This window comes from Procambarus clarkii, chromosome 64 (genome assembly GCF_040958095.1).
Source record: "Procambarus clarkii isolate CNS0578487 chromosome 64, FALCON_Pclarkii_2.0, whole genome shotgun sequence".
NCBI lineage: Eukaryota > Metazoa > Arthropoda > Malacostraca > Decapoda > Cambaridae > Procambarus > Procambarus clarkii.
Window position 1 is genome coordinate 5,793,245 of NC_091213.1, and position 22,010 is coordinate 5,815,254.

Consider the following 22,010-nt stretch of genomic DNA (forward strand, 5'->3'; position numbering starts at 1 on the left):
AGAATTTCCTGTCAACCTAACCTATCAGAGGACCCCTAACTTACCGTTGTTGAAAAATAAATCCCAAATTTATTTTCATTTTTTTTTAATTTTCAAATTACGTCCACTTTCAGCCATACGGGCAAACGGCCAAAAGTGACGTTCTTTTTAAGAGGACAGGTTGATTTGTAATGATCTGTGGACCTTGGCCAAATATTTTTTGTTCACAAATCTGAAGGCTTAAAAGACAAGCTGGTTTTATGTGGACCAGCCAATTGTTTTTTTTAAATAACTCGAGTAGTTCAGTTGTTTGTAAATGAATATTCAATTGACAAAGTTTTAATTTCATGTGAGGCCTACTTTCATGTTTGAATTTTATATTAAATATATAAATATTTCACTTGTTTGTGTTCCTGTAAAGCGAGTGTTCTAGAGATTTCCATGTTTCAGATTGATTATTACATTGAGGAAAGTCATTCATAATGTCAGTACATTATAATATAATGGCTGTCTTAGGACTGACAAACTGCAATTCAATTTCTTTCTTTATTATGCACCCCATACCCATCCCATGGGCGGTGGTGTAAAGGATTACAGAGGCACATAATCGGTTCAGGAACTGAACCCTCTAGTTCGTTTAGCTAAGCAAATAATGTTTGACGGATGATATACTGATCCACACCAATGGGTATACCAACACCCAAAATGTTCTGAACTCTGTATTGTACACATGTCAGAAACTAGGCTCGGTAATCTCAGTAGAGAAAACAAAGATCCTGAACCGACGTCCACCCAGACGGGGTGGGGCCGTTCGCAAAATGCAGTTGCATGATGGCTCTCTGCTCGACTTTGTAACAAGATACAAACACCTTGGTCTTTAAGTTCCACTGTACCGCAATGTTATAGCCAGACTGGGTCGCCAATGTAGAGAGGCTCCGTGCTCTCCAGGCTGGGGCAGGCTACCATCCAAGCTATGGTGCAAATGTGAGAATTGTCAAAATGATGTATCTCTCATATATTAGGTCTCTGATTGATTATGCTGCACCCATGCTTGCTCTAGTGCCTGACAAACTGCAGTTTGATAAATATAGATAAATTTAATTGCAAGTCGAGGTGAAACTATGGTTTATATTTCTTTATTTTTTTCCGTCAAACACTGCCATGTTCCATGATCTGTTTGGCACCACTACATGGCCCAAGTATTTTGATATATGTGAGGATGACATACACGTCCTGATGAGTTACCCATAGGTCTCTACAGAGTCAACATGATGCTTATGTTATTTAACGCCACCCAGACTGGCATATGTGTTGATTGCCTAGCTATTTGATCCTGCATTGGTGAGACGCCGGTTCGGGTCTCCAAGAATGTCAAATTAAATGCTAGCAATGGCGCATTCTCACTCACTTGAGACAGGGAACTCAAAGACTGCTATGAGGATATTTAACATATCCTCAAGGTCCAAGGTTATTCTATCCTCCAAATTGACATGTTTACTTAAACAAATAACCCCCCCCCCCTCTACCCCAAGTGTCATCGTCAACCCCTTAGAGCGGTTAAGATCACTTTTGATGGCAGGACCCTTCTGTCTTGCCTAATTCTTGTTGATTTCAGATGCTCCATTCAGGAATACATTCCCTCTCTATGCCTCTGTAATAGTTAGTTAGTTTAGTTCATTTATTATGCACCCCATACCCATCTTGTGGGCGGTAGTGGAAAGGGTTACAGAGGCACATAATGGGCTCAGGGACTGAACCCCACAATTCATTTAGCTAAGCAAGTTACAATCTTGATGAGCTAGTTACAAAATTCAGTATAAGTCGTCACATCAACAATGGGTTCGAGATCGACCTCAAGTACAGGTTCTAAATTAAGCAACTGACATATGTGGAGAGCTAGTGTCAAAATTTATATGTTTGTCCTGCACACCGCCCCCCATCCAGTGGGCAGCGGTGGATAGGTTACAATCACTTAGTTACTACCTACAGTTAGCAAACTGGGGATATTTGGCTAAAATTTCTGGTAGCAGATCATTTTGAATGAAATATTGACACATCGCTGGAACATTGGTTATAGAATTGTCTCTAAATTCACGTATCTTTTCGCACTCCATCACATAGTGACGGAGGGTGTGCGAATAATTTTGTTGACACAGTTTACATTTGGTCAGGTCTACATCAGCAGATAATGAGAATTCCCAGAGATACTTGTAACCGAGTCTAAGCCGAGCAGTAGTAACATCTAGAAGTCTGCTGATTTTATTGGATGATCCATAGATGTGTGGCTCCTCTTGCATGATACTATGATGATAGATGGAATTACTGGTGTCAATTTCACTTTTCCTCAGATCTACAAGATCTTGTTGAAGTTCTCGGTGTACAGCTGCTCTCAGATTGCTCATTGACAATCCAAGGTTACACTCAACGGCTCCTTTAAAGGCAGATTCTTTGGCTAACTTATCAGCTCTATCATGCATTCGGAGGCCAACATGAGATGGAGACCACATGAAATGGACTCTGTTACCATCCTTAGTAATTTTGTTGTATTTGTGTCTAGCTTCGGACACGAGCATGTTACAGTTATGTCTTAAAGAGTTGAGAGCATTTAAGGATGATAAGGAGTCACTTACAATTAATGTATCAAGTTTTGAGACTTGTACACATTTCAGTGCAAGGATCAAGGCAAATAGTTCAGTCTGAAGGGTAGAGGCCCAGTTGTTTATACGGACTCCCCACTCAAAGTATAGGCCATCGCCCATTGTCAGGACAACTGCACTTCCAGCTGCACCCGTGGTGCGGTGTAGGGAACCATCAGTGTATATAATTTGAGAGAGAGAATGCTCTGTGGACAGAGCATCAATATGGCTTAAGGCGTTGAGCTTTGCCTCAAGACGAAGCTTGGGCTGATCTCTAATTTGCTTCTTGGGTGGAAAGGGAGGGATTGAAACTGGAAAGGGTGTAACCTCCCACGGTGCAGGAAAGTGCCGCTGTTGTTTCTCTTGGTACAAATCATGAACCTGATACATTCTGAGTTGAGTTCCAGTTTTTGTTATCCATTTGGAACAATGCTGATCTTCAATAAAGAAATTCTGGAGGGCTTCTGTGCAAGGATTAGGATGAGTTAGCCTAAGCATTTTTATACCAATTTGACAGTTAATTTCAGTAACACGATCAACAACGCTCAGAATATTAAGTTCCTTTCTCATATTAAGTATCTTTGTGGTACGAGGGCACCCAAGGATTATCCTCAAGGCTTCGTTCTGCAATTTTTCAAGCCCTCCAAGCTTTCTTTCAGGCATCAAAGCAAGCAGAGGTGCAGCATAATCTACTAAAGATCTGATGTATGCAAAGTACATCATTTTGACAATTCTGACATTGGCACCATAGCTTGAGTGATAACCTGCAACAGCCTTGAGAGCTCGGAGCCTCTCTTTAAACTGACGACAGAGTCTGAATACAACAGGACCGTACAGTGGCACCTCAAGGCCAAGGTATTTGAATCTGTTTACATAGTCAAGCTGGGAGCCATCAGACAGTTGCATCTTGCGAACAGCTCCTCCCTGCCTGGGTGGGCGCCGATTTAATATCTTTGTTTTCTCTGCTGAGATAATTAAACCTAGGTCCTGACATGAGTCTAATACAGAGTTAAGAGTGTTCTGCGTGTTAGCATACCCAGCGGTGTGTATCATTATATCATCAGCATAGCTAATGATGTGGACGTTGGGTTTGCTCGGTACAGAGTTTAACAGCGTGTTTATTAAGATATTGAATAAGGTAGGACTGAGGACACCACCCTGCGGGGTGCCTAGTTCAAAGTCTCTTGTTACACTTCTATGCCCCTGGAAAAATACAGATGACTTCCTATTGGATAAGTAACCCCTGATCCAACAAAGAAGCCGACCACCAATATTCATTCTTGCAAGCTCACTCAAGATAACATGTCTATTTGCAATATCAAAGGCAGACTTAAGATCTAGGAAGGTGGTATATGACTTTTCAGTGTGCAGGGTAAGAAAGGTGGTGATGCAATGATGCACACTCCTTCCATGCATGAAGCCATATATCTGGGGGGATAGCATGGTTCTTATTCGATGGAGGAGACGGTTTAGGACCATTCTCTCGAATGTTTTGCAAATGCAGCTAGTAAGGGAAATTGGGCGGAAAGCATTCTCTTGATTTGGCTTGGGAATTGGAATGATTATACTGTTGGTCCAAGAGTTAGGAAGTTCCCCAGTAACATAGCTCATATTATACAGCTCAAGTAGGGGATTCCCTGGTACTAAAGGGAGCAGACGCAATATGTCATAAGTGATACCATCTTCACCGGGGGATGTGGCTTTGCCTTTGTTTAGGGCCGCGAGTAATTCAAACTCAGTAAATGGCACGTTGCATTCATCTTCCTTGTGGAGCATGAAGTCAACGAGCCTTTCTCGATCTCCGTAACCAGCATTTAATCTGAACTGTATGTCTGGGGGAAGATTATTGAAGCTAGAGGTGGTTGCCCAAGCATCGACTAACTCGTTTGCTCTGTGTAGAGGGTGAGGGTGTGCTACTTGGCCGAGCTTATCGCCTTTAATTCTTTTAATATCCTTCCATGCCTGGCTGAGGGGGGTGTGAGAGTTGAGACTGTTAACAAAAGTTTCCCAGTTATCTTGCCTGAGCTCTGTCATGCGCTCCCTCGCCTTGGCTAGGGCTTTCTGAATGTAATAGATGTTGCAAATTTAGTAATGGTTCCTTGATGTGTAGTAAGTAGCAAGATGTCCCTTCTCCCCAACCCCCCCCCAACCCCCTCTTCCTTCTGTGTGGTAACCCTGGCTGTACTAAGGCAAATTGCTGCTGTCGTCATTGTTTTAGATTCAGCTACTCTGAATAAAAACTTGCAAGTAGCACAGGCTATGGTGAGCCCGTAGCAGGAAACATGGGCAAATTGCTCTTCTCCACAAGCTAGTTGCATCAACTGTGGTGAGGCCCACCCTGCCGTCTCTTAATACATGGATGCATTATAAATCTGAACCAGCCATCCTCAACTTAAAGCATCACAATCTTATATCTTTTCCTGAGGCAAGATGCCAGGTCTGTCATCTAGACACATTGACATGAGTTATGTTCATGCATTACATCTTGCTACTCTTCCCTAGCCTTTTTCCTTCCTCAGTTCCACAACCATTTCCATGCCTTAAACCCCAACACCACCACCAACTTCCCATCTTTTGCTCTATGATTTGAGGCCGAGGGTGTTCCTCAAGGATCACCGACTAGCATTTTCACTGTTCTTTCCCAGACTACTTTTACCAGCTGTATTTGCACAGCTTCTCTAACTCCCTCTTCTATATCTACTGTGACCACCATCTTACGAACCCCATCTGCTCAACCTTCGTCAACAAATATCCATCCAGGCCAATATCCATCCTCCTCCCATCATCTTTAAATGTGCACTTTCAATATCTCCCTCCCCTCCCGAGACTCCGGAGGCTGTCACACAATAGATTACTACTGGCATGCCTATGTGTCTGTCAGAAATGTAAACGTAGTTCCGCCTCGTCCCCGGGCGTGGCTCAGTCTCTCTTTGTGACTATTGCACCTTGTAACCTCTGTGGGTTCTCAACGCCGTCCCCGCCCCGGCCACACTCGCACGATCCCTTCCCATACTAATACCTACCAATCCTTGTCTGGTCCTGCTTCGTGTGCTAAATACTTTGATCTCCCTCTGGATTCTACACCTGGCGATTTCTCACTCTATAAACACCATCTAGAGGGTAAGAAGGCTTCAAGCCTTCCCCAATTTCATTTTCTGTCTTTGATCCTGCATCTCCTCCCATTTAACCTCACTATGGATGTTCCCGTAAACCTTAATTCTGTATCTAGGTGTTGTCCCTGATACAGTGCACACTGCTGCTTCCAAAAGTATAAGGATGATAATGCCACTGGAGATTTGTTATATCAACTTCTCGTGGGTTATCAGTTATTTATTATCTTACCTTCTGGTATTCTTTCACCAGCACGGCAACACCACCTTTCCTAATTTTTCTGTCATGTCGCTGGTTGCTGCGACTGTCCTTCCTCAGCCCCACTCCCTCAACCACCCATCTCTGGCACCTTCCACACCGGATTGTGTATGTTTGAGTTTGCTCCTTCCTGCCTTCCCTCTTAACTACCATCTTTGCTGGATTTATCAAAGGCCACTCACCCTAATTTCACCAAACATGCTCCTGATTTTACCTAGTAGTCTGTGCCCTTCTTTGCTTTAGTAAAGAACAGAGAGAAGAAGAAAACTATGTCATACCTCAGTGGATATATGTGGCATATACAATAGATAGATCTACTTGATAGTTCATTTATTAGACACCCGCTACTCATCCTGTGGGCAGTAGTGGAAAGGGTTACAGAGGCACATAATGGGCTCAGAGACTGAACCTCACAATTCATTTAGCTAAGCAAGCTACAGTCTTGATGAGCTAGTTACAAAATCAATGCACATCGTCACATCAACAATGGGCTTAAGACCAACCACAAGTACAGTTTCCAATTTAAGCAACTGACATATGCGGAGAGCTAGTGTCACAATTGCTATGTTTATCCTATACACAGCCCCCCATCCAATGGACAGCGGTGGATAGGAATCGGGAAGTTTGTGAAATGGTACAATCAATATCAGAGAAAGGGGGAGTAAAGGACAAAGGGAGTGGGATCATGTTCCTGAAAATTTTATGTACAGTACTAACATATATGGAGCGAGATAAATACCGGAGTTAAATGATATAATACAGTTTAAGATGCCAGATATTGTCCTACTAACAGGCACAAAATGTGAAGATTATATCTTACATGAGGTCATATTCCCGAGGGGCTACTAAATTTAGAGACGTGACAGAAAAATTAGGAAAGGTGGCGTTGCCGTGCTGGTGAAAGAATACCAGCAGGTAAGATAATATATAACTGATAACCCACGAGAAGTTGATATAACAAATCTCCAGTGGCCTTATTTATCATCCTTATACTGTAATCATAAATGCCTACAGTTCAGCAGCAACACATGGATAAAGGAGGAGCTTGATGACATGAGAGAGCCTCGATGATCTTGAGAAATTATAATAAGAGCAGATATAGATAAATCACTATTGCTGATACTTGGCGACATCGAATTAAAGTCAACAGACTGAGAGGCCTAAAAAGCACCAATAAAGGACAGGCTGATTCGTAAAATTTATCCTGGAGACATTCATGTAGCCATGACAACGAGGGAGGAAGAGGATGTTCCATCAATGCTGGATTTTATATTCATCAGGAAAGAGGAGATATTTGACATTCAGCACTCCCCTTCCCCCCCTTGGGCAAGAGCAGTCTTGTCTCTTTGGAAATAAAATATGGAATGTGTTATAATATAGCGAAGGGGCAAATAAAACAGTTGAGAAACTTGATTTTAGAAGAGGACACTATAATTAAAGAACTTAAAAATTTCCCAATTTGATTGGAAACTTGTTGTTAGGCAAGGAAGTAAATGATGTGTATGCCAAGTTTTTTGAGATATATGATGAAAACAAAAAGATTATACCAAAACGGAGGCAAAACTAGAAAACACTATTGGTTCAACAGAAATTGGGAGGGGCCAGAGAAAATAAAACAAAAATGAGTTCAGTTAGGAAGAGGCCTAACCCTCAACGTACCAGGACTATAAACTACCAAGAAACCCATATATGGACTGCATCGGTTGCAATGCAGAAGCTCCAAGGGCTGGCTTGCAAAACACAACGAGATTAATGACAATCATCAAGAGGAGCCTTGTCTCAGCTCAGTGCCCAGCAGAGAGAGAACCTCGCATCCTAGAGGACCAAAACCCAAATGACCCCACTCATCGCCCAGATGGCACCACAATATACCCCTGGAAAAGGGGCAGACAGCTGCTGTGGGTCTACACACGTGTATCCACCCTAGCTGACACCTACAAACACTTCGGTGCTGATCAAGCAGGTGGCGCTGTCAGCCAGAGAAATAGCAAAATTAGTCAAATACAGGCGATTGGAACGTTTGTTTTGTTCCCATAGCATCTGAAACGCATGGCCCCCTGGGGTAGGAGTGCTTTGGGATTTCTCAAAGAATTGAGTTCCAGGCTCCACTTCCAGTTCCAGACATCAACGGAGACCCAAAGGCTACCAGTTTCTCGTTTCAGCGCCTCAGTGTGGCGATACAGAGGGGAAACGCCTGCTGCGTCCTCGGTTCCTGTCCGGAAGCGAAGGAGCTCCAAGAGATCCATAACCTTTAAGCACTCATTCTATCACTCAATGTATATCTTGTAACCTTTACATATATAATAAAGCCCAACAAAACACAAAAGGGATTGGTAGGAGAAAAAAAAAATTGTATTGGAGGACGACCTAAACATTCCCTTTAATGCGTTATGTGCGCTTTCCTCCGAGGTTAAGGGTCCCCTTCCTCTTGAGGTTATCTTGAGATGATTTCGGGGCTTTAGTGTCCCCGCGGCCCGGTCCTCGATCAGGCCTCCACCCCCCAGGAAGCAGCCCGTGACAGCTGACTAACACCCAGGTACCTATTTTACTGCTAGGTAACAGGGGCATAGGGTGAAAAACTCTGCCCATTGTTTCTCGCCGGCGCCCGGGATCGAACCCAGGACCACAGGATCACAAGTCCAGTGTGCTGTCCGCTCCGCCGACCGGCTCCAGCCAGAGGTGGTACTCCCTTCCATATAATAGATTATGTTTAGATAAAGTTATATAATTATATAATACTGTATAATATTATTATACAATATATTCATACATCATTATAGCATTTCGGGCAAGTCCTCAATCTGTCCCCGTGGTGTAGTGGTAAGACACTCGCCTGGCGTTCCGTGAGCGCTTTGTCATGGGTTCGTATCCTGGCCGGGGAGGATTAACTGGGCGCCAATCCTTAACTGTAGCCTCTGTTCACCCAACAGTAAAATGAATACCTGGTTGTTAAACGATTTGGCGGGTCGTATTCCAGGGAATATTAGGCTTAAGGACCTGCCGGAAACACTACGCGTGCTAATGGCTACAAGAATGTAAGAATTCTTATATATATAAATAAAATAAATAAATCCAAATTTTCCCTGGAAAATGACCCGCCAAGCGAGTATGTTACCACTTCGCCACGGGGACTAATTATTCCATAATAATTTATAATGCCAGAATATAATGCCCGAAACGCTATGGGTCTTGGTGGCTTTGCATGAATGTAAAATCCACTAGTCTTATGTAATCTCACAAACCCATTATACCTTCTTGCAAATTATTATTATAATAATTATACGACCTTATTATATATTATTATAATTATACGACCTGCCCGAAACGCTGCGCGTACAACATCCATGGATGTTGTCACGTAGCACCGTACGATGACGCTTGGCGCCACCCTTTCCGAGTCCCTTGCCTCCCTTGCCGCGTCCAGTCATGGTGTTGTAGTTGTGTGAATCGAATTGACCAGGCTTTACAAGATTGTAAATACTATGCTATGTATTCTCACTAACCCAATGTACCTTCTTGTATATAAATAAATAAATTATTATAATAATTATGATATCAGTGATGAGAAAGGAAGAAACAACTGAGAAAGAGAGAGAGGACAGAACAGAACCTGGCATATTCTATCATAAAATGGTATATGGCATAAACCCATTGTTGATGTGATGACTTATATTGAATTTTGTAACTAGCTCATCAAGATTGTAACTTGCTTAGCTAAATGAATTGTGGGGTTCAGTCCCTGAGCCCATTATGTGCCTCTGTAACCCTTTCCACTACCGCCCACAGGATGGGTATGGGGTGCATACTAAATGAACTAAACTAACTAACTAACGGCATATTCATATCATAAATAAAGTTTTCAGAGAACCGGACAATATGAATTTCAGAGACTAACAGAGTACACAGAGGTGTCTTGAAGATGACATGGGAAACTGCTCAAGGAGCTAAGTAGGAACACAGCAGCTGTTGGCCCAAGTGGAGTATCATCTTGGGAGAATTACGGGCTCACCATAGCCCGTGCTACCTGGAACTGTTTGTCCCTGGTAGCGAGTCTTAAACAACTACAAATCACTTTGGGGTTCTGAGAGAATGTGCATCTCAGCTCAACACTCCACTAATTTATTTTTCAGACATATTTGTATACACGAGTCTTGGAAGATATATGGAAATACGGATATATTCCCGAGCCCATTAGGCTCTGGAATCTGTACACCAAAGTTGATTGACAGTTGAGAGACGGGACCACAGAGCCAAAGCTCAACCCTCGCGAGCACAAATAGGTGAGTACACACACACCCGGGGCCAGATTCACAAAACAGTTACGCAAGCACTTACGAACCTGTCCATCTTTTCTCAAATTTTGGCGGCTTTGTTTACAATTATTAAACAGTTAATGAGCTCCGAAGCACCAGGAGGCTGTTGATAACAATAACAACAGTTGATTGACAAGTTTTCATGCTTGTAAACTGTTTAATAAATGTAACCAAAGCCGTCAAAGAGTGAGAAAAGATGTACACGTTCGTAAGTGCTTTCGTGAATCTAGCCCCAGGTCCTTCCACCCATCGTACGACCCCCCCACAGTCACAGACACCCACACGGGCCCCCACAAGGGCAGCTACACCTTAGCAACACTTCCGCTGCCTCGCTCATCACCTTCAAGGCCAATGGTAAGAGGAACTGCCGGAGCCTCACTCCCTCGTCTGCACACGGAACTTCCACTTTTTTTGAGGCAATTCGTGTAGATAAAATCCATGAATATATAGAGTTTGGGAGACCCAGATATTCGGAGATAAGATAAGATACACGAAGATAGGGGGGGGGGGGTTTCTCTCACACAGTAGTTCGCATTTTGTACGGAATCTACCAATTGGGAGTTAAATATGCAATGTATTAGCAAAGATTCACTGACGTTTTGACGTTTAAAACTGATCGATCCATAGAAAACTGACGTTTTCTATGGATCCATAGAAAACCAATCCATAGAAAACTGACGTTTTCTATGGATTGGTGTGTGATAGGTTTGGTGGGTTACGTTTCTGGTTAGGTGAAACAGCTGTATCTTTTTACGGAGTGGAACATCGAAAGAACACGATGAGCGCGCTGCTCGGTCGACCCTTGACTTCTGCTCAAGTGTCAAGTGTACGAAATTACAAATTTCCGTGTTAGAATCCCTGGTGACTTACTCTCAGTGTCCTTGCTGCCAACCTTAAACAAACTCCATTTACAATGTCAATATTTATCATGAAATAAATCAGATATACCGCTAAAAATATAATTCCAAAATACTGAGAGGGACTTGTGTGACCTTCTTGCCCTTGAAAGCAGCAGATGGCTATTCAACTGCTAATTGTTGACATAATGACTGCCAATATTCCCCTTCCTTATGACTGGCAGTATTCCCCTTCCTTGTGTAGCTCAGCCAACTCCAGTGTCTCCTGGACCATGCGGCGCCACCTGTAATCTTCACTCCCACTACCAGGTAATGAGAAGACTTCTCAACAATGCTATAATACAGCTATTTATCCCTGGTAATCACATGGCATTTACTGACGGTAGCCAACCAGATCTCCCAGGGGGGGGGGTGGCTCTGGGGCCAGATTCACGAAGCAGTTACGCCAGCACTTACGAACCCGTACATCTTTTCTCAATCTTTGGCGGCTTTGTTTACAATTATTAAACAGTTAATGAGCTCCGAAGCACCAGGAGGCTGTTTATAACAATAACAACAGTTGATTGGCAAGTTTTCATGCTTGTAAACTGTTTAATAAATGTAACCAAAGCCGGCAAATATTGAGGCAAGATGTACACGTTCGTAAGTATTTGCGTAAGTGCTTTCGTGAATCTGGCCCCTGGACATTACAGGAGGCTTTGATCGGATTTGGCACTTGGGGGGTAGAAATAGCCTAAGCTACTCTATCCCTTTGAGATGTATTTCTTTCTTATCTCAATAAACATACTTGAACTTTGGCACTTTATTATTAGCAAAGCTTCAAGCACAGGTGTCTCAGGTTGGATTTTACAGCATTAATAAGGGACTACCTTCAAGAAAACGGACTTCAAGAGCAGTCCTCAACAGAACAAAATCCGAGACCCACTCCATTGGTGCCAGCACACCACAGGGTAATGTGCTTGGCCCTTTACGAAATGTCTACTTCAGTAATATACTTCACCTCATTCATGAATCTGAAGCCTATGGTGACGACTGAACACCACCACAGGTGATTATGTTAACAAGACAATATGCAAATCGGACAGGCCTGCAAATGAATGGTAAAAGCTGCTCAGTGCTGAAGTTGGCCTCTTATTTTGTTTGGTATTTTGTAGGCCCAACTTTGTGGAGAACTAGAAGCTTACACCCATGACACAAGGTGCTCAGCCCGCCAATAGCCTCATGCTAGCTATGTCTTCCTCAACATCACTCAGGCAGCGATCATTTACTCTTGCACACATTTGGAACTTGTGGACTCCTGAAATGTAAAATCCTGTTAACCGAACATTATGAAGCACACATTTCTCCCCTGGTTAATCCTGTTGCTTACATGATAGTCACTTAACATTAAATTGGGGGGGGGGGTAGAAATAGCCTAAACTACTCTATCCCTTTGAGATGTATTTCTTTCTTGTCTTAATAAACATACTTGAACATTTAGTTTATTTATTTGATGAGCTTATTATATGTATCCATCAGGAATAGAGTTTCTAGGGCTAAGCTTCAGATGACATGAAGTTCTTGCATACAGTTTCTCCGTGAAAAATCTACGACATTCCTAATGAGCATCAGTCTTAGTTTAAAAATATAAGTTTGTTCAAACACTACTGGAACCGTAGCTAACATGATCTTTTATGCCGAATATATACTCAAAAAGTCAAATAAAATGCAAAATATTAAAATTAATAAATAAAACTTACATGTAACCAGAAGATCTATATATTATATATACAGATATACTATATATATTTGACTAGGCACCCAGCTGCGCCCGGGTGTCTCTGTCTCTGTCTCTCTCTCTCTCTTTCTCTCTCTCTCTCTCTCTCTCTCTCTCTCTCTCTCTCTCTCTCTCTCTCTCTCTCTCTCTCTCTCTCTTTCCTCACCTATCCTTGAGTCTCCCCCTCTCCACCCCTCCAAACATCCCTCACATCCCATTTCCTCTCTGCCGCTTCCTTCTCTCCCCTGTTCTCCTACTCACTCGCTCCTCTCACAAAACTGAATACAACAAAGCACTAACGAGTCTACGGAGAGAGAGAAAAACAACTGGATACCACAATTCTTCCTCCGCGAAATCTCCGTCACGTTGGTGGTCGTGACGTCAATGTAAATACGGCTGACGTCACAGCAGCTCGGAGACGCCATTTTGGTTGGGTCATCCGGTGTTCTTGATGAAGGAAGACGCTAGTTCATCCTTTGTACTCAGGCTTGAGCGCTATCCCAGAACGCCTCCCAAGATCCTATACAGAGCTGGGAGCCTTGACCACTATCCCAGGGTCCCTGAGAGGCTCCCATACAGAGCTGGGAGCCCTGACCACTATCCCAGGGTCCCTGAGAGGCTCCCATACAGAGCTGGGAGCCCTGACCACTATCCCAGGGTCCCCGAGACGCTCCCATACAGAGCTGGGAGCCCTGACCACTATCCCAGGGTCCCTGAGAGGCTCCCATACAGAGCTGGGAGCCCTGACCACTATCCCAAGGCCCCTGAGAGGATCCCGACAGACCACTGGAACATTATCTAACACAGTGCACTGTTACAAACCCATTAAGATTTCAACTTGGATTCAACAGAGCAGAAGTTGTTAAACACGTGGGACAAAATCTTACTGAAGCGACCATACGAGTCATAAATACTCATACTCCGCCCAAGTAAAACAGAAACAAGTGACACTTAGTGGGCCAGCCAGAGGCTTAGGGCCCGCGCAGTGGGCCAGCCAGAAGCTTAGGGCCCGCCCAGTGGGCCAGCCAGAGGCTTAGGGCCCGCCCAGTGGGCCAGCCAGAGGCTTAGGGCCCGCCCAGTGGGCCAGCCAGAGGCTTAGGGCCCGCCCAGTGGGCCAGCCAGAGGCTTAGGGCCCGCCCAGTGGGCCAGCCAGAGGCTTAGGGCCCGCCCAGTGGGCCAGCCAGAGGCTTAGGGCCCGCCCAGTGGGCCAGCCAGAGGCTAAGGGCCCGCCCAGTGGGCTAGCCAGAGGCTTAGGGCCCGCCCAGTGGGCCAGCCAGAGGCTCAGGGGGCCCGCCCAGTGGGCCAGCCAGAGGCTCAGGGGGCCCGCCCAGTGGGCCAGCCAGAGGCTTAGGGCCCGCCCAGTGGGCCAGCCAGAGGCTTAGGGCCCGCCCAGTGGGCCAGCCAGAGGCTCAGGGCCCGCGCAGGAATATCCCTGCAAAAAACGCAGCAGGCTACCTCAGGTCGCGACCATTTCCTGCAGGTCATTTCGGGTTTGTAGAGTCAAGGAGACATGAACCTCATGATGCGTTTCTCAGGGACACGTCGTCGGTGACGTCACGTCGTCGGTGACGTCACATCGTCGGTGACGTCATGCCATGGGTAAAGAGCTGTTGCGTTGTTCTTAGGGCTCAATACCTCACGTTAAATTACGTGATATTGAGCCACATTCATATACATCAGGGGCCACATGGACCTATATTCTGATAGATCAGGGCCACATGGACATATGTTCTGATAGATCAGGGCCACATAGACCTATGTTCTGATAGATCAGGGCCACATGGACCTATATTCTGATACATCAGGGCCCCACGGACCTATATTCTGATAGATCAGGGCCCCATGGACCTATATTCTGATAGATCAGGGCCACATGGACCTATATTCTCATAGATTAGGGCACATAGACCTATATTCTCATAGATCAGGGCCCCATGGACCTATATTCTGATAGATCAGGGCCCCATGGACCTGTATTCTGATAGATCAGGGCCCCATGGACCTGTATTCTGATAGATCAGGGGCCACATGGACCTATATTCTGATAGATCAGGGCCTCATGGACCTGTATTCTGATAGATCAGGGGCCACATGGACCTATATTCTGATAGATCAGGGCCACATGGACCTATATTCTGATAGATCAGGGCCACATGGACCTATATTCTGATAGATCAGGGCCCCATGGACCTATATTCTCATAGATCAGGGCCCCATGGACCTATATTCTCATAGATCAGGGCCCCATGGACCTATATTCTGATAAATCAGGGCCACATGGACCTATATTCCGATAGATCAGGGCCCCATGGATCTATATTCTGATAGATCAGGGCCCCATGGACCTATATTCCGATAGATCAGGGCCCCATGGACCTATATTCTCATAGATCAGGGCCACATGGACCTGTATTTTGATAGATCTGGGCCACATGGACCTATGTTCTGATAGATCAGGGCCCCATGGACCTATATTCCGATAGATCAGGGCCACTTGGACCTATATTCTAATAGATCAGGGCCACATCAAGGTCAGGGATAATACTGGGATGGCTGAGAGCGCCACACAGGGATGAGCACACTGGTGTCTGCTGCCTGGCTGACCTTCGACTTACTTAGTCCCAGGGTCTGTGAATTCGGTTCCCACGGGTCCTATCCGCTTCAAGACGGATCCTGCAGTAGTCCAGGATACATCTCACCTTACTTGCCACCTGTCTTCCCACAGCCACGATTCACCAAGCATTTACGTGTGTGTGTACATACGAAACCTCTACATCTTTTCCCTCGATCCTGGCGGGTTTTAGTCTGTGATTTTAGTAAACAGTTTACGAGCTGGGAAACACTACGAGGTCATTCTCAACCCAAAGGTTAAAGGCAACCTCGTAGCGCTTCCTAGCTCGTAACTTGTTTAGTGAATGCAAACCAAATTATTAGTTAGTTAAGAATTAAATGTCTGGCGAATCTTGGCCCCAGGATAGATCGGCCAGGATAGATAGGTCGCCTGTCGTCCAGGGGATAGATTCACGAAACAGTTACGCAAGCACTTACGAACGACGAACGTATACATCTTTCCTCAACCTTTGACGGCTTTGGTTACATTTATTAAACAGTTTACAAGCATGAAAACTTGCCAATCAACTGTTGTTATTGTTATAAACAGCCTCCTGGTGCATCAGAGCTCATTAACTGTTTAATAATTGGAAACAAAGCCGCTAAAGATTGAGAAAAGGTGTACAGGTTCTTAAGTGCTTGCGTAACTGCTTCGTGAATCTGGGTCCTGGATAGGTCGGCCCAACCCAGCATTTTATCCTAATGTACCTAGTAATCCTTGTTCAGCATAGTGTATTGTTATTAGTGTGTATTAATCTAATCTTTCTTTATTGTTTCAAAATTTCTTACAGGTCGTTGTCTATCTCAGATGTACACCACACACGTGGCTCTGATCTCCGTGACCCACGTGTACACATGTGCAGGTAACTGTGGCAGCATGAGGTGAACACCTCAGTCATTCTCACTAAGTAGTCATCTGTATGGAAATGACGGCATTGTGTGTCTAACTTACGCGTGCGTGTGTGCGTGCGTGTGTGTGTGTGTGTGTGTGTGTGTGTGTGTGTGCGCGTGCGTGTGTGTGTGTGTGTGTGTGTGTGTGTGTGTGTAGTGAATATGTGGGCCTGCGGGCGTCTCCTGATAACAGCCTGATAAATCAAGTTACCCTAAGACAAGACTGGCCTCCAGGATAGACCCTTCCAGAAGCCTCTCCGCGTATCCTGTAGCCCCAAGATCACCTGCTACAAGTGAGAGTTAGTGTAAAGCTTAGCACAGTCTGCCCACAACTCACTAAACCCGGGTTGGAATCCCGGCCGGGGCCAGACGGTAAGGAGCGTTTTCTTTCCCCCAATGCCTCTGTTCACCTTGGAGATATCGGTAAACCTAGCAGGCTTTCTAGACCGTCAATGGTAAATATTAGAACTATGATGTATCTTATAAAGGTACCACAGCCCCGCTCCTTTGGCGGGTAAGTCCACTACGGGCTCACCATAGCCCGTGCTACTTGCCCCGCTCCTTTGGCGGGTAAGTCCACTACGGGCTCACCATAGCCCGTGCTACTTGCCCCGCTCCTTTGGCGGGTAAGTCCACTACGGGCTCACCATAGCCCGTGCTACTTGCACCGCTCCTGTGCCAGGTAAGTCCACTACGGGCTCACCATAGCCCGTGCTACTTGCCCCGCTCCTGTGCCAGGTAAGTCCACTACGGGCTCACCATAGCCCGTGCTACTTGCCCCGCTCCTGTGCCAGGTAAGTCCACTACGGGCTCACCATAGCCCGTGCTACTTGCCCCGCTCATGTGCCAGGTAAGTCCACTACGGGCTCACCATAGCCCGTGCTACTTGCCCCGCTCCTGTGCCAGGTAAGTCCACTACGGGCTCACCATAGCCCGTGCTACTTGCCCCGCTCCTGTGCCAGGTAAGTCCACTACGGGCTCACCATAGCCCGTGCTACTTGCCCCGCTCCTGTGCCAGGTAAGTCCACTACGGGCTCACCATAGCCCGTGCTACTTGCCCCGCTTCTGTGCCGGGTAAGTAAACTACGGGCTCACCATAGTCCGTGCTACTTGCCCCGCTCCTTTGGCGGGTAAGTCCACTACGGGCTCACCATAGCCCGTGCTACTTGCCCCGCTCCTTTGGCGGGTAAGTCCACTACGGGCTCACCATAGCCCGTGCTACTTGCCCCGCTCCTTTGGCGGGTAAGTCCACTACGGGCTCACCATAGCCCGTGCTACTTGCCCCGCTCCTTTGGCGGGTAAGTCCACTACGGGCTCACCATAGCCCGTGCTACTTGCCCCGCTCCTTTGGCGGGTAAGTCCACTACGGGCTCACCATAGCCCGTGCTACTTGCCCCGCTCCTGTGGCGGATAAGTCCACTACGGGCTCACCATAGCCCGTGCTACTTGCACCGCTCCTGTGGCGGATAAGTCCACTACGGGCTCACCATAGCCCGTGCTACTTGCCCCGCTCCTGTGCCAGGTAAGTTACGGGCTCACCATAGCCCGTGCTACTTGGAACTTGTTCCGAGTAGCTGAATCTATAACAACAACATTACAAAGGTACACTCACCATCACACAAAGGTGCACTCACAATCACACAAAGGTGCACTCAGGTGCTGGTAACAACATCGTGGGAGTAAAGACCTTGTCAAATGCGTTATTAAAGGAAAAAATTACAACCTGTTATAAACATTTACCAAGAACCGGTCTCAACAGTTTATACCAGGAACCGCTCCTGTGGTTCTCAGACTTAACGACCAGGAGCCAGATTCACGAAGCAGTTACGCGAACATTTACGAACCTGTCCATCTTTTCTCAATCTTTGGCGGCTTTGTTTACAATTATTAAACAGTTAATGAGCTCCGAAGCACCAGGAGGCTGTTTATAACAATAACAACAGTTGACTGGCAAGTTTTCATGCTTGTAAACTGTTTAATAAATGTAAACAAAGCCGTCAAAGATTGAGGAAAGATGTACACGTTCGTAAGTGCTTGCGTAACTGCTTCGTGAATCTGGCCCCAGGAGTTAGATTCACGAAGCAGTTACGAAAGCACTTATGAACCTGTACATCTTTTCTCAATCTTTGGCGGCTTTGTTTACAATTATTAAACAGGTAATGAGCTCCGAAGCACCAGGAGGCTGTTTATAACAATAACAACAGTTGACTGGCACGTTTTCATGCTTGTAAACTGTTTAATAAATGTAACCAAAGCCGTCAAACAGTTTACAAGCATGAAAACTTGCCAATCAACTGTTGTTATTGTTATAAACAGCCTCCTGGTGCTTCGGAGCTCATTAACTGTTTAATAATTGTAAACAAAGCCACCAAAGATTGAGGAAAGATGTACACGTTCGTAAGTGCTTTCGTGAATCATGCCCCTGAACAATACTCCTAAAAATGGTGTCGAAGTGTCCTCTTTTAAAACAAAAGTTTATTTAAAACTCTATCGGTCGATAGAGCTTGGGCTTCACACACACACACACGTGGGGACCGGGGTTCGAGTCTCCTAAGATTCAGGTCAATGGAATTTTCTTCTTTCTTTCTTTCTTTCAGGTTCTTTCAGGAAATCTTTCAGGTTCGCTGTTTAATTTATTTCTATTCGTTGCCTTGCTATATATAACAGTATAACATTTTAGTATTTAGTTTTAAACGACGCTTCGTACAACCAGGAACTAATACCAAGAAGCCTTTGAGTGCCAACTAACGAAACCTGTACATCTTAGTTTGGTGTCTTAAAACAGTTAACGAGTTTGTAAATGCTGCGAGATCTTAATCGTTACAGACAAACCACGTAGTGATCCACAGCTCGCAAAGTAGTTAGTACAAATTAATCCATGACAAATAGATGTACAGGTTTCGCAAGAAGCTACTTAGGTGTTTGTTGAATCCAGGCTTCTGGTGCTATGGGGATCTATTAGGGGCACTTTTAGGTTATAACGGGTCCGTCTAATTACCAAAAACTACCACATACTACACACGCTTCAGAAAACTTCCTGGCAATACGTTAGTAATGAATAAATATGATATATTAAGTTAGGCTGACCTAACCTAACCTAACCTAACCTAACTTAACCAAACCTAACCTAACCTAACCTAACCTAACCTAACCTATCCTAACCTAACCTATCCTAACCTAACCTAACTTAACCTAACCTAACCTAACCTAACTTAACCAAACCTAACCAAACCTAACCTAACCTAACCTAACCTAACCTAACCTAACCTAACTTAACCAAACCTAACCTAACCGAAGCTTGGATCGTCGACTTGATTTGGCGTCACCAGCTTTTTATTTTCGTCTAATTTCTTTATAAAAAGATACTTTTTCGGATTAAAATTATGTTTTTTCATGTTGTATGTTCAGCACCAACATTATAATGAGTAAATATATCATATTTATTCATTACTAACGTATTGCCAGGAAGCTTTCTGAAGCGTGTGTAGTATGTGGTAGTTTTTGGTAATTAGACGGACCCGTTATAACCTATATATGCGCTAGCAAGGTCAGGTCAGGTCGGGTCGGGTCGGGTCGGGTCACGTCAGGTTAGGTCGGGTCGGGTCGGGTCACGTCAGGTCAGGTCGGGTCGGGTCGGGTCACGTCAGGTCTGGTCGGGTCACGTCAGGTCTGGTCGGGTCACGTCACGTGCCATGACTGAATCCAGGTCACACTATTGCCGAAGAGTCACGTCACACAAGGAGCGTGACCCCGGGTCAAAGGTCACCGACCACCCCAAGGAGGGGGGGGGGGTGAACATGAGGGAACATGACCAGTCATTTAATGAGAGACAGGGAATTATCAGGGGGAAAGCACCAAGCCATTACGACTATATAGCACTGGGAAGGGGTTAGGATAAGGATTTGGGATGGGACGGGGGGAAAGGAATGGTGCCCCAACCACTTGTGGATGGTCGGGGGATTGAACCCCGACCTGCATGAAGCGAGACCGTCGCTCTACCGTCCACCCCAAGAAAAAGTTAGTGAGAATCACTAACCACTAATTAGTCATGGGTTTTTTAATTAGTCGCTATGTCACGGGTTCGTATCCTGGCCGGGGAGGATTTACTGGGCGCAAATCCTTAACTGTAGCCTCTGTTTAACTCAACAGTAAAATGTGTACTTGGTTGTAACAAGGATTCTTCGCGGCGGGGATCGTATTCCAGGGACCCGCCCGAAACGCTACGCGTACTAGTGGCTGTACAAGAATGTAACAACTCTTGTATATATCTCAAGAAAAAAAAAAATATTAGCTAAAATTCTTTACTCAGATCTTTATTGAATATTGTCATCACCGGAAGTTGCTATAGTGTGATAACATATGAAATACATGGAACAAGTAAAGCAAGAGACCAGAGAGAGAGAGACAGAGAGAGAGAGAGAGACAGAGAGAGAGAGAGAGAGAGACAGAGAGAGAGAGAGAGACAGAGAGAGAGAGAGAGAGAGAGAGAGAGAGACAGAGAGAGAGAGAGAGAGAGAGAGAGAGAGACAGAGAGAGAGAGAGAGAGAGAGAGAGAGAGAGAGAGAGAGAGAGAGAGAGAGAGAGAGAGAGAGAGAGAGAGAGAGAGAGAGACAGAGACAGACAGACAGAGAGAGATACAGAGATAGATAACTCCGACAGCAGTAGATAGTGAGAGAGACAATTACAGTATTAAACAAAGTGACAAGAAGTGACAAGGCCAAACACATCTAACACACCACCACACACTTACCACAACAAGCCTAATACCTGCTATTCTACACACACCATCATTCCTACTCCAAGTTCCGCTCCAAGACATTCATCAAGCCTTTATTATGTCTCCACTTACGAAACCTGTTCATCTTTCCTCCATCATGGCCGGTTAGGTTGTAGTTTTTACATTATTCACGAGTCTAAACTTCACAACCCAAGGTTGTTATAGACGTTAATGCTGTTTTATATTTAGCTACTCAGGACGAAATGTCCATGTAGCACGGGCTATGGTGAGCCCGTAATTGAATTGGGGTTAGGTTATCTTGAGATGATTTCGGGGCTTTTAGTGTCCCCGCGGCCCGGTCCGCGACCAGGCCTCCACCCCCAGGAAGCAGCTCGTGACAGCTGACTAACACCCAGGTACCTTGAGGTTATCTTGAGGTTATCTTGAGATGATTTCGGGGCTTTTAGTGTCCCCGCGGCCCGGTCCGCGACCAGGCCTCCACCCCCAGGAAGCAGCCCGTGACAGCTGACTAACACCCAGGTACCTATTTTACTGCTAGGTAACAGGGACATAGGGTGAAAGAAACTCTGCAAAAACCAGGGGTAAGTACAGTGTTTGCAACATGTTGAAAGTCTTACATATTCGACATTGAGGAACACGGCCCCAACATTTATCCTATTACATGAAGAAGGAAATTGAGTAATCGCTTCTCCTGATACGGTAAAGAGGCTGTTGGCGGCAGTTAGTAGTAGAATAGTTTAATATGAGCCAACGACGGAAGGGAATCAAAGTGATATTCCTTAAGTGGTAATTTGGGGCCTCTGGCCTCGTCGGGAGCCGGTCGGCCGAGCGGACAGCACGCTGGACTTGTGATCCTGTGGT

The 22,010-nt window shown here is 45.3% G+C and overlaps 1 protein-coding gene across 1 annotated transcript in view; it reads right to left on the bottom strand.

The window, feature by feature from the left end:
• The window catches only part of LOC123769088 (33 kDa inner dynein arm light chain, axonemal-like), a 112,447-nt gene that overhangs the window by 38,522 nt on the left and 51,915 nt on the right, over positions 1–22,010 (bottom strand). The window lies entirely within an intron of this gene.